We start from the raw sequence: 12950 nt of genomic DNA, 5'->3' as shown, positions 1-12950 counted from the left end.
ATGCCCTTTAGACTTGTCAGATTTAGCCTATGGGGAGAAGGAAAAAGAAACATTCAAAAAAGTCCAGCGCTTGGCTACCTGGTTATTTATTCACTCGTTCGTTCATTCATGCATGCATTCATTCATTCAACCTTTCATCTAGGCGTTCATACAACTAGCCATTGATTAAGCTTCTACTATGTACCAGACCTTAGGGTGTCAAAGAGGAATGAGAACCGGTCCTGCACTTAAGGCATCTCGGAGAGTGAGGACAGATTTTAAAATGGCAAGCCCATGATTACAGCTAAGCAGGAAGCACCAAGAAACTCCAAGTTGCTCTGGAGGCGTCTGCAAGTATCCTAGAATGAATAAGCGAAGCTGTAGAAAAAAGATGTTAATGTGTTTCTCCCTTTTGAACAGCAAGATTAAAATCCAATTTGCCTTTGCGTGGGTCGGAAATGAAGGCAAAATCAAAACCTCCAGAGGTATCCATCTTCTTGGATCAGGATCCTGCCCTGACCCTGACATCAAGGGAAAGAAATCTGGGAAGCAGGCTCAGTGGAAACAATCAGTGAAAGTCCCCTCCCACCCACCTCCCATCCTTGCTTTTGGCTTCTCCATCGCCCTTCGGCTGAAAGAGCAGATATTTTCCATCCCTCCAAAAAATGCCCCCGTAAATGAAAACAAACAAATCAATTAGGGAGAAGAGGCAGAGCTTTCGGTTAAAGTGGCACGTTTCATTTTAAATTGTTTTCTATACATCTCTCTCATAAAAACATTTTTTTAAATTAAAAAGCACAAGGATAAAATAATTTTAGATGAAGTACAATCTATAAAAAATTTGAATCACTGTTGTATACCTGAAGCGAATGTAGTATTGTAAATCAACTATACCTCAATTGAAAAAAAAAAAAAAAAAAAAAAAAATAGAAAGCACAAGGAAAGAGATATCAGATGGACAGTGGAGAAACCCTTCCAGGCAGGAGGTTCCATGGTGTAATGGTTAGCACTCTGGACTCTGAATCCAGCGATCCGAGTTCAAATCTCGGTGGAACCTAACCTACTCTTTTCACATCCCAATTCTGTAACAGAGTGAACCACGCTGCCTTCAATTTCCTCGCTTTTAGTTTTTGATGGGTTCGGGCAGTGAGAAAGGGCATGAGACTACGGTCCCAATGGCCCGTGAGCTCAGGACCAGCCTATAATCACCGAGTCTGTGTACATGTATTTCTGTTCCCACCAAACTCATTTTTCTCCCAGGACTCCCCAGGGTTAACGAGCGTTTAGTAAAAGCGCCCTTAATGAACAAACCAGAGTGCAGAGCAAAACGTGATCCGTGATAAGTAGCAACCAAAACGGAAAAGAAAGAGTCTTTCTTTTCTTAATTGAGGGTCCGTCGTTAGGGTTGTAAAAGGGAAAGTAGAGAGAAGAATGAATGGAAACAAAAAATGGCTGAGAAAGTGGTTGCGATTAGAACCGGAGGAAAAAAAAAAAAAAACAGTCTGTCAGAAGTGGGATTCGAACCCACGCCCCCATTCGGGGACCAGAAACCTCTCTGTGAAGGAAGCTTTTGGACTTACAGCTTGAGTCTGGCGCCTTAGACCACTCGGCCATCCTGACAGCCCGACACAGATTTCCCAAATGAGTAAAATCTGCAATTGTGCTGAAAGTGCACTCACCATGAGCTGTGAAATTCTTTTGCAGTCTAGGGTTTATGCGAAAAAATGGGAATGTAAATCCTTAAAAATTAACTTAACCTTCTTTCTCAGTAGAGCCAGCAACTTTGACTGAACTCGCGAGGCTTTCCTCTCAGTCCGGGGTATAATTTGGCATTTCTCTCCTCTCCCTTCTTTCTGCCTTTCCCTGCAAGCCCCGGGGCACCGAGGCTCAAGGATCCTAACAACCCGGAACCGAGCCCCGACTGGACAAGAGAGAACTCCCTTTATTCATTCCCAGAAAGGACACAGAGCGCGGGCTCTGTTCCCGAGGAGGTGCCTGGCAAACCAACAGAATTGGCGGGAGCTCAGCGGGGAAGAAGTGAGCGAGCCAGTGTAGACCTGGGGAGAAAACCGGCGAGTTAGTATAGACCAGAAAGAGGCATGGTGAGTGGGGTTTAGGGGCCTAGAGCATGAAGACTGGATGTGGATGTGAGTTGCAGAAAGTAGTAACCAAAAAGAAAAAAAGTTGATGAAATGGAATTCATCAAAACTAAAAACTTCTGTTCATCGAAAAATGCCGTTAAAGCTCTTTCTTCACGACTCCGTCTTCGCGGTAGCGGCAGTGGTGCCCACGGTTCAGTGGGCGACGTGTAGTTCTGTGTCTTCGCCCAAGAGCTACACACCCTCGAGGTGACGGGCCAGGAGACGGTCGCCCAAATCAAGGCTCATGTAGCTTCCCTGGAGGGCATCGCTCAAGTCGTGCTCCTGGCAGGATCATCCTCAGCCTAGAGGATGAGGCTACCGCGGGTCAGTGTGGGGTGGAGGCTCTGAGCACTCTGGAGGTAGCCAGTCACGTGCTTAGAGGTGAAGTCCATGGTTCCCTGGCCGGTGCTGGGAAAGTAAGAGGTCAGACTCCCAAGGTGGCCAAACAGGAGAAAAAGAAGATGGGCCGGGCCAAGAGGTGTATGCAGTACAACTAGGGCTTTGTAAATATTGTGCTCACCTTTGGCATGAAGAAGGGCCCCAATACCAACCCTCAAGTCCTTTGTAATCCTGGCTTTCTCTAGTAAAGTCACTTAGCCCGATCAAACAACTACAACAACAACAACAAACACCATTAAAAACGTGTACGGGAAAGGCCCTGTGAGAACAGAGAGAAGGTGGCTGTCTGCACGTCAAGGAGAGAGGCTTCAGGAGAAACCACCCCGGCTGACACCTTGACCTTGGACTTCCAGTCTCTAGAAAATATACTGAAAAAATTAATTTGTGTTGTTTGAGCCACACAGCCTGGTGTTTTGTTATGGCAGCCAGAGCAGACTAATACAAACGTCTTCCATGGTGGCTGAGGACTCTTAAGAGTCCAAGGCAGAAGATGTCAGTCCTCTTGTAGGCCAGGCCCAGCATCAGTGTAGAATCATTCTGCCATACTCTCTTGGTCAGAGCATTCTAGGCAAGTCCAGATTCAAGGCAAGAATAGGTTGCACCTCTCAATGATGCATGTCACGTGCATATGGAGAGGAAAGAAACTGATGGTGACCATCCTGGAAGTAGCTACCATCCCTGCCCCCACCTAGCCCCAGTGGCCTGTAAACGTCATAAGGGCAGGAAGCAGAAGGTATTTACCAGGCACCCTCCGCTCATATCAAAGTGCTGGTATTCAGCGAAATCCCCCAAACCCTTGTTGTTTGAAAGAAGGGGTCAGATTAGCTTTCTCCCCCACTGTTTCCAAAGATTTTATCCTCAGGAAATGGAAGACAGTTAAATGTCGGTAAGCTAATTGCCAATTCAAAAAGAAGTAATATTCAGGGAATTCCCTGGCAGTCCAGTGGTTAGGACTTGGTGCTTTCACTGCTGGGGCCCAGTTTGATTCCTGGTCTTGGAATTAAGATCCTGCAAGTCGCACGGTGCAGCCAAGAAAAAAAATTTTTAACGACTAAAGATAATCACATTTTTCAGCGACAGCATTACCTGAGTATGCCTTGAATTCTTCTATCCTGTATCATGTCTTAGATTGTTCTTTAATCTAGGACTCTTTACACTGGTCACTAAAGTAATAACCTACACCAGGGAATGTTGTTATGAGAATTAAATGAACTCAGCAATACTGGTATCTGATTAAAATAAAAAAGTTGTCTAGCAGAGACCTGGGTCAGATAGAGAGGCCACTTACTGTAGTGGTTAGAGCTTAGACTCTGGAGCCAGTCTACCTGGATTCTAGTCTTGGCTGTGTCATTCACTGACTCTGTGACCTTAGACAATTTAGTTAACAATTTCCCCAGCCATAAAATAGAGATCATGATACTAGCACTACCTTGTAGAATCTAGAAGGATTTTGTGCTTTAATGAATAGAGCCCAGTATATACTAGCTTCTAAATAGGTACTTATTAAATGAAACACCCATCTCTCCTTCTCCATCAACCTGAAAGAATAAGAGGAAGAATAGGTGCAAATCAATTATTCTTAAAAGTTTCCTGATTTTTTCCCCCTCGTCTTTATTCTCAGTCCTCCTTTAGATCCATAGTAGTCCATTCTGAGAGTTTGCCCTATGAGTTCTGTTTCAGTGGGGTTGCTGGGAGATGATCAGAAAACTACAAAGCCACACCTGTTCAGAAGGAGCTCTCTTCCCAAAGTGCAAGCAAATTCCTCTCCTTTATCAGACGTCTTACTCTCTCTCTCTGCTTCCTGCTCACTTCATGACTGCACACCTCTTAATTTCTCTGTTTTAAGATGACTCTCTCCTCCTTGCTGTTTCAGCTTCATTCTCGATAGAAATAGCTGAGAATGGCAATGAGTCCTGATTCTTTTCCTGCTTACCTGCCCATTCCTGCGTTTCTATTAGCTCTTACCCCACTAATGTCCTCTTGTGTCATTATTGCAATAGCCTCCAAATCGGTCCTCCTGATTGGTATTGCCTTTACTATGGCTTGCACCATCAATATGCCACTCCTATGCTCACAAAGCTTCAATGGAACCTCCCTCCTATAAGGGTTCAGGACGCAGAGTCTGTCCTCCACAAGCAATTTTATCGCCATTGCTTTGTTTTCATGAATTTATCTAGCCAAATTTATCAGTACTGCCTGTCCAAATTTTCTTCCACGTAGTCACTCCTAAACTTATTCCAAAACAGATTCTCTCACAGCTTGTCAATATCCTCCCAATAGTTTAATTATTAATGTTCTTATAGGTGCCACAAAGGATTTGAGGTAGTTGAAAAGAGTATTAACCATACAATAAAGTATTAGAGCTTTAAACTTTGAAAGAAAAAAAATGTCAGAGAGCATATGCCTTGAGTTCTTTGCTTGTAACCCTTTGTAGTCTCTTGCCTAGCTCTCTATAACTATCCCTCCTTTTTTGTAACTTTTAAATTATCTGTACTGTATTTTCTGCTAACAAAATAATATGTGCTTTTAGTAAAAATAAAATATGTATTGCAGAAATGTATAACCTAAAAAGTAGGGAATTCCCTGGTGGTCCATTGGTTAGGACTCCCTAATATTCCACAAGCCGCATGGCACAGCCAAAAAAAAAAAACCTAGACAGTAAAAAAGTCACTCATAATCTATCCTCTCCTCCCAGTCTTTCTAGCACACCACGCACTTATTAGTTTTGTTTATATTCCTCTGGTATTGTTTCAGTATTTACATTAGTATATTATAATTTTACAAAAAAATTAATTTATTCTACATAATGTACCGCAACTTGTTTTAACATGACAACATAAGTTGGATATCTTTTCACATCAGTATACACATTTGTTAAAAGGACAAATAATGACAATAACATTGTAGCATGTACCATACTTTTTAAATTAATTTTTTTGACAATTTTTTTCTTTATAACAACTTTGCATCTCACTCCTTGTTTTTCTCACATAGTCTCAACTAGACCAAAACCTAGATTTGAATAGTGAATATATTTTAAAATAGCAAGATAAATGCTGTCTTAGAATGGAAAATTTCAGAGGATGTGGAATGAACAGACCACTATCTCAAAATGAGATACCTCATGATTTTTTACTGTTAAAAGAAATTTCAGACCTTATTTATAAATGAGCCAATATTCTTCAAAATCAAAAAGTAAATTTCTGAAACAAAAGTCATTCTTCTGATCAAGCAAAACCATTTTAAAAGTTTAAAATTTAAAACAGAATATCCATTTCTCTGTGCAGAAAGAAGTGATTTAAATACTTGAGAATTCATTTGTGTCCTTATTTTTTAATTTAGTTTGTTTTGCATAATTAAGGCATGCACATGGTATAAACTTCAAAAGGTGGAAAAGATCCACCCACTTTTCACCCCAAAGCAGAAAGGCCTCCATATTACTGGGCGTCCTTTGATCACTTCTCTCCAGGGTTCTTTAATTGTGGATGTAGTGATACCCTCCATTTTGCTTTCTGCATCCCCCTCCCCAGCCATCCATCATCTCCAAGTCAATGAGAGAGCAAAAACAGCAAGACGCTGAAAAGGAAGGGAATATGGTGTTTCCTACTTTGTCTCCTTTCACAAGCTACCCTGAAATGCTCTTCCAAGCTGGGATAAAATGAATCACGAAGAGCAGGCTTTTACTTATACTAATGATGAAATAAAATTCATATTTTATGGCAAGACAAGAAAAATTTAAACATAAAACTTTTCTCTGCCTGTTTGGGCCTCCTCCCTCCCCTTTAGTGTATATAGTGCATCTGCATTAACCAGACCTCCTCAGGAGATGACATTCCTTCTTAATCTTGTAAAGGCTCAAGATGACCCTCTACTCGCTTTGTACATGTAGATCTGGATTATGTAAACTGTCAGTATGTCATTTGATGTATAACCCTTTGTCTCAAAAATGTATATAACTGTACTTTGACCTCTAACCAGTGGTCCTCAGAGCTTTCTGAGAGACTCTGGGGTTATAATCTTCAGGTTGGCTCAAATAAAATTTTCTATTTCTTTCTTAGATTGACTATTAATTTTTTGTCAACACTAAGTTTGAGACAGTTCTCATATTTTTATGAAGGTTTTATCATCCTGTGTTCTTGGTATTTGTGTAGTCAGGAATTTGGCATCATCTAAAGAGACGTCTGGCCTTTGTCTTCTTCTGGGAGGTAACCTCTAAACACTAGGAATTTCCCTAGTGATAGGAGTATTATTCCTGGTGGTCCCCTCAGAACACAACTGAGAGTTTAGCTCATGAGATGACTCAGCATGGGGCATACACATACTTCTCAGGTCTGTTTCATAGGGACTTCTGGCTTTTGACTGAGGGAAGATGTTGGAAAATGAAGGAGAGAGGGAAAGGATGAGGGCCAAGGAGGGTTTGGCCCTGGCCATGTTTCACATGATGTCTAGGACAGCATCGTTCCCTCTCACCATATTTGAATCAAAGTGCTGGGCTAGGAGAAACATAGCCCTGACCAAGTGGGACTATTTTTAAGTTACGCTCGTAAATGAAAAGCTATTGTGGAGTAGAAGAATCTTCTGAATAGGACAGCCTTCAAAGACACAGTGATGATTTGCCTTGATTTATCTGGGATACTTCCTATTTCCACCTGCTGTTTTTGTATAATTATTAAGAGCACCCACTGTCTATCTCAAAGGTGTTCAAGTTTGGACAATGAATTAAATGGCCACCATTTTTAAAAAGAGGGTTCAGTTATTTGGGACAAGTGACATTTTGTCCTTTCTCCATCCTGTCTGGATTATGAAACTCCAGCAGCCATCTTGGACTATGACATGATCTTGAGGGTTAGGTACCATGCCCAAGAATGATGGAGCAGAAAAACAGAAAGTGACTAAACCACTAAGGATGACGAATCTGCCATACTAGCCCTGAATTGCCTTCTTCTGGTCTTCTTTTACATGAGGGAGATAAAAACCCTTTCTTGGGCTTTCCTATCATATGCAGGAGAACCTAACTGTAAAGGATATAGGGCCCAAGTGACTAAACAGTCAGAATAGGGGAAGGTGATGTAGCAGATCTTGTGGATGTTTCACTAGCATCCAGTCTAGTCCACTGCATAGTACCCAGGAGGTCTGCAGAGTTTTGACTTCAAGGATGGGTCTTGGCTGGCATTGACCTGTTGAGTATCATCTTAGCCCCCTTGCCACATTAACTGGTTCAGGGATGGGTAGTAAAAGCCAAATGTAAGCCAAGCAGCACATAGTGTTCCTTTGTCACTGGTGATTAGTCCCTTAAGTGTAAAACACAGGGCTTTGTTTGACTGGAAAAAGACAAGACATGGAAGTTGTGATGTGCAGACAATTTTTAAAACTTTTTATTCTGAGATTATTGTAGATTCACATATAGTTGTAAGAATAATAGAAACCCAGTATACTCTTCACCTAATCTCCTCCAATGTTACTATCTTACATAAGCATAGTACACTATCACAATCAGGAAATTGACATTGATATCATCCACCAACCTTATTCAGATTTCACTTGTTTTTATATGCACTTGTGTGTGTGTGTGCGTGTGTATTTAGTTCTATGAAGTTTCATCATGTGTAGATATCACATGTGATTAACACCACAGTTAAGATACAGAACTGTTCCATCACAAGGATCCCTTTTATAGTCACAGACACCTCCTTTCCCCCTTCTCAATAAACCATACACCACTACTCTGTTCTCTATATCTATCATTTTGTCACTTCAAGAATGCTATGAATGGAATCATACAGAATATAACATTTCGAGACAGACCTTCTTGACTCAGTATAATTCCCTTGAGATCCATCCAAGTTGTGTATTTCAATTGTTCATTCCTTTTCATTGCTGAAAAGTATTCCATGATATGGATGTGCCACAATTTGTTTAACCACTCATTACTGAAGACTGTTTCCAAGTTTGGCTATTATGAATAATGCTTTATGCAAACTTTTGGTGTGAACGTTAAGTTTTCACTTCTCTGGGATAAATGCCCAATGACATATAGATTTGAGACTCAAAACTGCAGCAGCCATTTGGCTACCTCATCAGAGAAACCTCCTCTGACCACCCAATATAAAATAATGCCCCAATCACTCTCCATCCTCCATATCCTGATTAATTTTTCTTCATGGATCTTTCATACTACATATTTATTTCTTGGCTTGTCTATTGTCCATATTTCTCCCTAGAAAGCAAATCCATGAGCCCAGGAACTTTGTTTTGTTCCCTGCTGTATCCTGGAGCCTAAAAGAGAGCCATGGTACACCCTCAACAAACACTTAAATGAATGAATGAATGGATGGATGAATGAATGAATGAATAAATCTCAGACATCTTTCCATATTAGTATATATAGATCTAACTCATTCTTTTTGGTCCCTGCATAATATTCCATTGTATGCCTGAATAGTATTTTCATTAACTTGTCCCCTATTGAAGCATATTTATATTGGTTCCAGCATTTTACAAATGCAAGCAATGCTATAATGACAATCCTTATACAATCAATCATCTTTTTTTTTTTATAAATTTATTTATGTATTTTTGGCTGCGTTGGGTCTTTGTTGCTGCACACAGGCTTTCTCTAGTTGCAGCAAATGGGGGCTACTCTTCCTTGCGGTGCGCAGGCTTCTCATTGCAGTGACTTCTCTTGTTGTGGAGCATGGGCTCTAGGCACGCGGGCTTCAGTAGCTGTGGCATGTGGGCTCAGTAGTTGTGGCTCGCGGGCTGTAGATCACAGGCTCAGTAGTTGTGGCGCACGGGCTTAGTTGCTCTGCGGCATGTGGGATCTTCCCGGACCAGGGCTGGAACCCATGTCCCCTGTGTTGGCAGGCAGATTCTTAACCACTGTGCCACCAGGGAAGTCCCATCAATCATCTTTGTACAGATGGGAGAGAAGAGGAGTAGATGGTTCAAAGAGTATGTGCATTAAAATTGTTTTTTTTAAGCTATTACTAAGTTGCTCTCAACAATGTTCTCCAAATTTACCCTCTCATGGTATACTGGAATGCCTATTTCCTCATGTTCTCACCAATACTGAGTATTGTTGAGCTTTTTAGTCTTTACTCATTTCATAAATTAAAAGCAACATCACATTAATTTATTAATCGTGAGTTAAACTTCTTTCCACATGTTTATTAACAACTTGTTCTTTTCCCCTGTGAAATGAGGCAGGACCTGTGGGGCCCTCCCTGGTACAAACCCTTCCTGTGTCCATAGACTTCATTCAGCCTCCTTGAGCTTCCCTGAGTTCTAAAGAGAAGATTCAAAAAGTTGCTAATCAGGGAAGGGAGGGAATGAAGAAGGAAAGGAAGAGCAGTCACGAAACAATAGTGCACCCTTGGAGCAGGGTCCTGGTTCCTCCTCAAGGAATATACATGACAACATCTTTGAGTTCTTCTGCCAGAACTAAGGTCCTCACCCAGGTGGAGGATGGTAACTTCAAGCTGAACACAAGATTTCTGGAGCACTGCCTGCCCTGTTACCTCGCCACCAACCAATCAGAAGAAAGTCACACACCCTGCAGGCCTCACCCCAAATTTTGCCTATTAAAAACTTCTCCTCCAAAACCATTGGGGAGCTTAGGGGTTTTGAGCACGAGCCACCCGTTCTCCTTGCTTGGTCCTGCAATATAAACCTTTCTCTGCTCCAAACTCTGACATTTTGGTTTGTTTAAACTCACTGTTCGTCGGGCACAGGAACTTGGGTTTGAGAACAAGATTTGGATTTACTTCTCGATTCCCAGTCTATTCTATTGATCTATCAGCTTATTCTTACTTTAATTATTGTAGCCTTGTGTTTTTCCTATTTTTTATTTTTATATTTCCAGACTAACTTTAGCATCACTTGGTAAAGACAGATAAAAGAGGAGAGAGTGGAAGCAGAAATATCTTAGGCCTTATCAGGTTCTCCTCAGTTTGGTGCCTGGAAGAAGAATGGTCCAAGAAGAAAGGGGTCAACAGTGTCAAATGCCTCAGGAACATTAAGATAAAGGCTGAAGAGTATCCTCTGGAGTTAGCCAATACTAACAGAAATTACTGGCACCCTGAGGGCAGATAGGTTGTGTTGATAGGGAATTTATTTTTAAATAGGTGGGAATTTATTTTAAAATAAAACACTTTATTAATAAAAATTGTATTTATTAGTTAGGTTTAGTTTCCATTGCATATGCAGACAATCCAAATAAGTGGCTTAAACAGGACAGTTGCTTTAGTCTCTCTTACATATATAATTAGATGCAGGCACTCTGCAGTGAATAAGGACCCAGGCTTCTTTACCTTTTACTATATCATCTTAGTGCAGGCTTCCATCCTCAAGATTGTCTCATGGTCCAGGACAGCTGGGCAACCTCCCACCATCAGGTGCACATTCCAGGCTGGAAGAATTAGGAAGGGGAAAGTTAAAAGGGTATACTTTCCAGCTGAGTAGTCTTCCTTTAAGAAGCTTTCTCAGAATGACCAACCAAAACCTTCCACATAGATATCACTAGCCACCCACAATCTCAGGGCCATGTTGAAGTGTGAAAGAAGCGCTAGGTGAGTTAGTGTTCCTGAGCACATCCATAACCAGCTGGAAAAGATTTCATACAGCAGAGCTGCCTTCATGAATATACCACAGTATTGGCAGTACAGGCACCTGGGAAGTATCTTTCAGCTGGGCATATTGCTACCTGGAATAAAACTTTAAGGAAGGAGTGGAGATTGGCTATAAAGTAGTCAATGACAGTTCCTACCATGTTGTGTTAAGGTTGAAAAGCACTTATTAAAACAAATAGCTGTACCAGAAGTCCCAAACTGGAGGTGAGGAGGTCAATTTCATCTTGCAGAGATGATTTTTACAATTTTTAGTTAGTTTCCAACACTTGAAAGTCAATCAATTTCACATAAATCTCTAGATTTCTGCCTTCTCTTGAAAATCAAAAATTTGGCAATATGCTGGGCTCACATTCTCCATGAGAAGTAGCTGCCTCATCTGTCCTCCAGTTATTCGCTGTCCCCATCTTTCTCTATTGTGACCCTGGACTGGCCTGCTCATTTAAATTACCTTCTTGTCTCCAGTAGGCATTTGTGTTTGCACCCTTTACAAATGAATAACTGTGATAAAGATAAGAAGTATGCATAAAATGTGACAGTAGAATCATTAAGTTAATTGATTATTAGTCTAATAATTCAACAAGTGTTGAAGTCCTTTCATATGATTAAATCTATGTGCAAGGCGTAATGGAGATCATAGAAGGTCTGGAGAGAAGTCTCTGTCCTCATGGAGTTACTAAAGTATCTGATCTCAGTTTATTTATGTATACTTTATACTTGACATATAAAGTATGCTGGACTATGTGAGAGCACACATCACTTCCTATTCTAAAAGTGTGCCCTGAATTAGAACCTTGACAGACATGTAAGAGTTATTGAAGTGTTATGTAAATAGGTTAGAGAAAAAGACTAGAAATAGGGAAACTGGTGGAATTGGTCACATTCAACCAGTTACTAACTCATTTAAAACACATTTGCAAACTGACATTGTTGAAATCATTTAGGTCAAGGTATAGTAATGGAAATTAAATTAACACAGGCAAGCCTGCCCAAATTCAATTAAATCTAGAGGAAGGACAATACTGAGAAAATAGCAAAGGAAATTAGGAAACACCAAGGTAGGGATGAGGGAACAACGCAAAATTTTTTTAAGTTTACTGGATAATGAAAAGAGCCTGTGTCACCCACAGGATTACCAATCTCCCTATACTTCAGGAAGGAGCAAGCATGTTTAGGTTCTATTCAACACAGCTCTACGCAGTGGGTACTTTATTATTTTAATGGATAAACATACTTAGGGTTTAAAAAATAAAAGTTGTAAGGAAGTCTCCCTCCTTGCTGGGGTATAATTATTCCCATTTCACCAGAGAGGAAACTGAAGCTCAGAATGGTAAACCACTTTGCTTAGGCACAATAGGAAGCAGCAGAACTGGGCTTGTCTGTTTCTGTCACAGAAATGCTGCCGCCTGATAATTAAGTCTTTCTTTTTCGAAACAGAATTGCGAGCGCCTGTAAATAGGGTTTGTTTGATAAAGCTCCTCACAGGCTGGGTGGGGCTCAGTCTGCAACCCTCATCCCTCCGGCCTCCCAGGGAGGCCAGATATATCTTCTAACCACACCAACACAAAGCTAGCTTTCTCTCGCCTTTGCTGAGGCCTGGGCACCAGACAGGAAACCCAACAAAAGACCAGGGATCCAGCCCCAGGGCCGCGGAAGCTCGGCGGCGGGCTCGGAGCGTGCAGGCAGGGGATACCCTGTCCCCTCCGCACCCCGCGGACACCGCCTGCCTCTATGACCGGTATCCAAGGCTCCCGCGCCCGCGCGTTCCGCCCCAGGACGGGCGGCGAGGCCTCCCCGGTCCTCTGCG

At 41.5% G+C, this 12950-nt stretch overlaps 1 protein-coding gene and 1 pseudogene across 4 annotated transcripts in view; one reads left to right on the top strand and one right to left on the bottom strand.

The window, feature by feature from the left end:
* LOC309638942 (olfactory receptor 2H1-like) overlaps nt 1-12940 on the bottom strand; it is a 148240-nt gene extending 135300 nt beyond the window's left edge. The window contains exons 1-3 of one of the 3 annotated variants that reach the window (XM_082415514.1): nt 12853-12940; nt 10829-10926; nt 9054-9063 (exon numbers count right to left, since the gene is read on the bottom strand). The gene's annotated coding sequence lies outside the window, so the exon portion shown is untranslated. The other 2 variants (XM_082415513.1, XM_082415515.1) reach the window with 2 other exon arrangements.
* Nucleotides 2212-9427, top strand: LOC309638164 (ubiquitin-like FUBI-ribosomal protein eS30 fusion protein pseudogene; annotated as a pseudogene). The gene is made up of 2 exons: nt 2212-2250; nt 2292-9427. The product of its transcript is annotated as a ubiquitin-like FUBI-ribosomal protein eS30 fusion protein pseudogene (transcript).
* Nucleotides 12941-12950: the final 10 nt, after the last annotated feature.

Source organism: Balaenoptera physalus (assembly GCF_965194825.1).
Source record: "Balaenoptera physalus genome assembly, chromosome: 11".
Classification (NCBI taxonomy): Eukaryota; Metazoa; Chordata; class Mammalia; order Artiodactyla; family Balaenopteridae; genus Balaenoptera; species Balaenoptera physalus.
The sequence above is the reverse complement of the archived record's forward strand: the minus strand, read 5'-3'. Positions and strand labels throughout refer to the sequence as shown.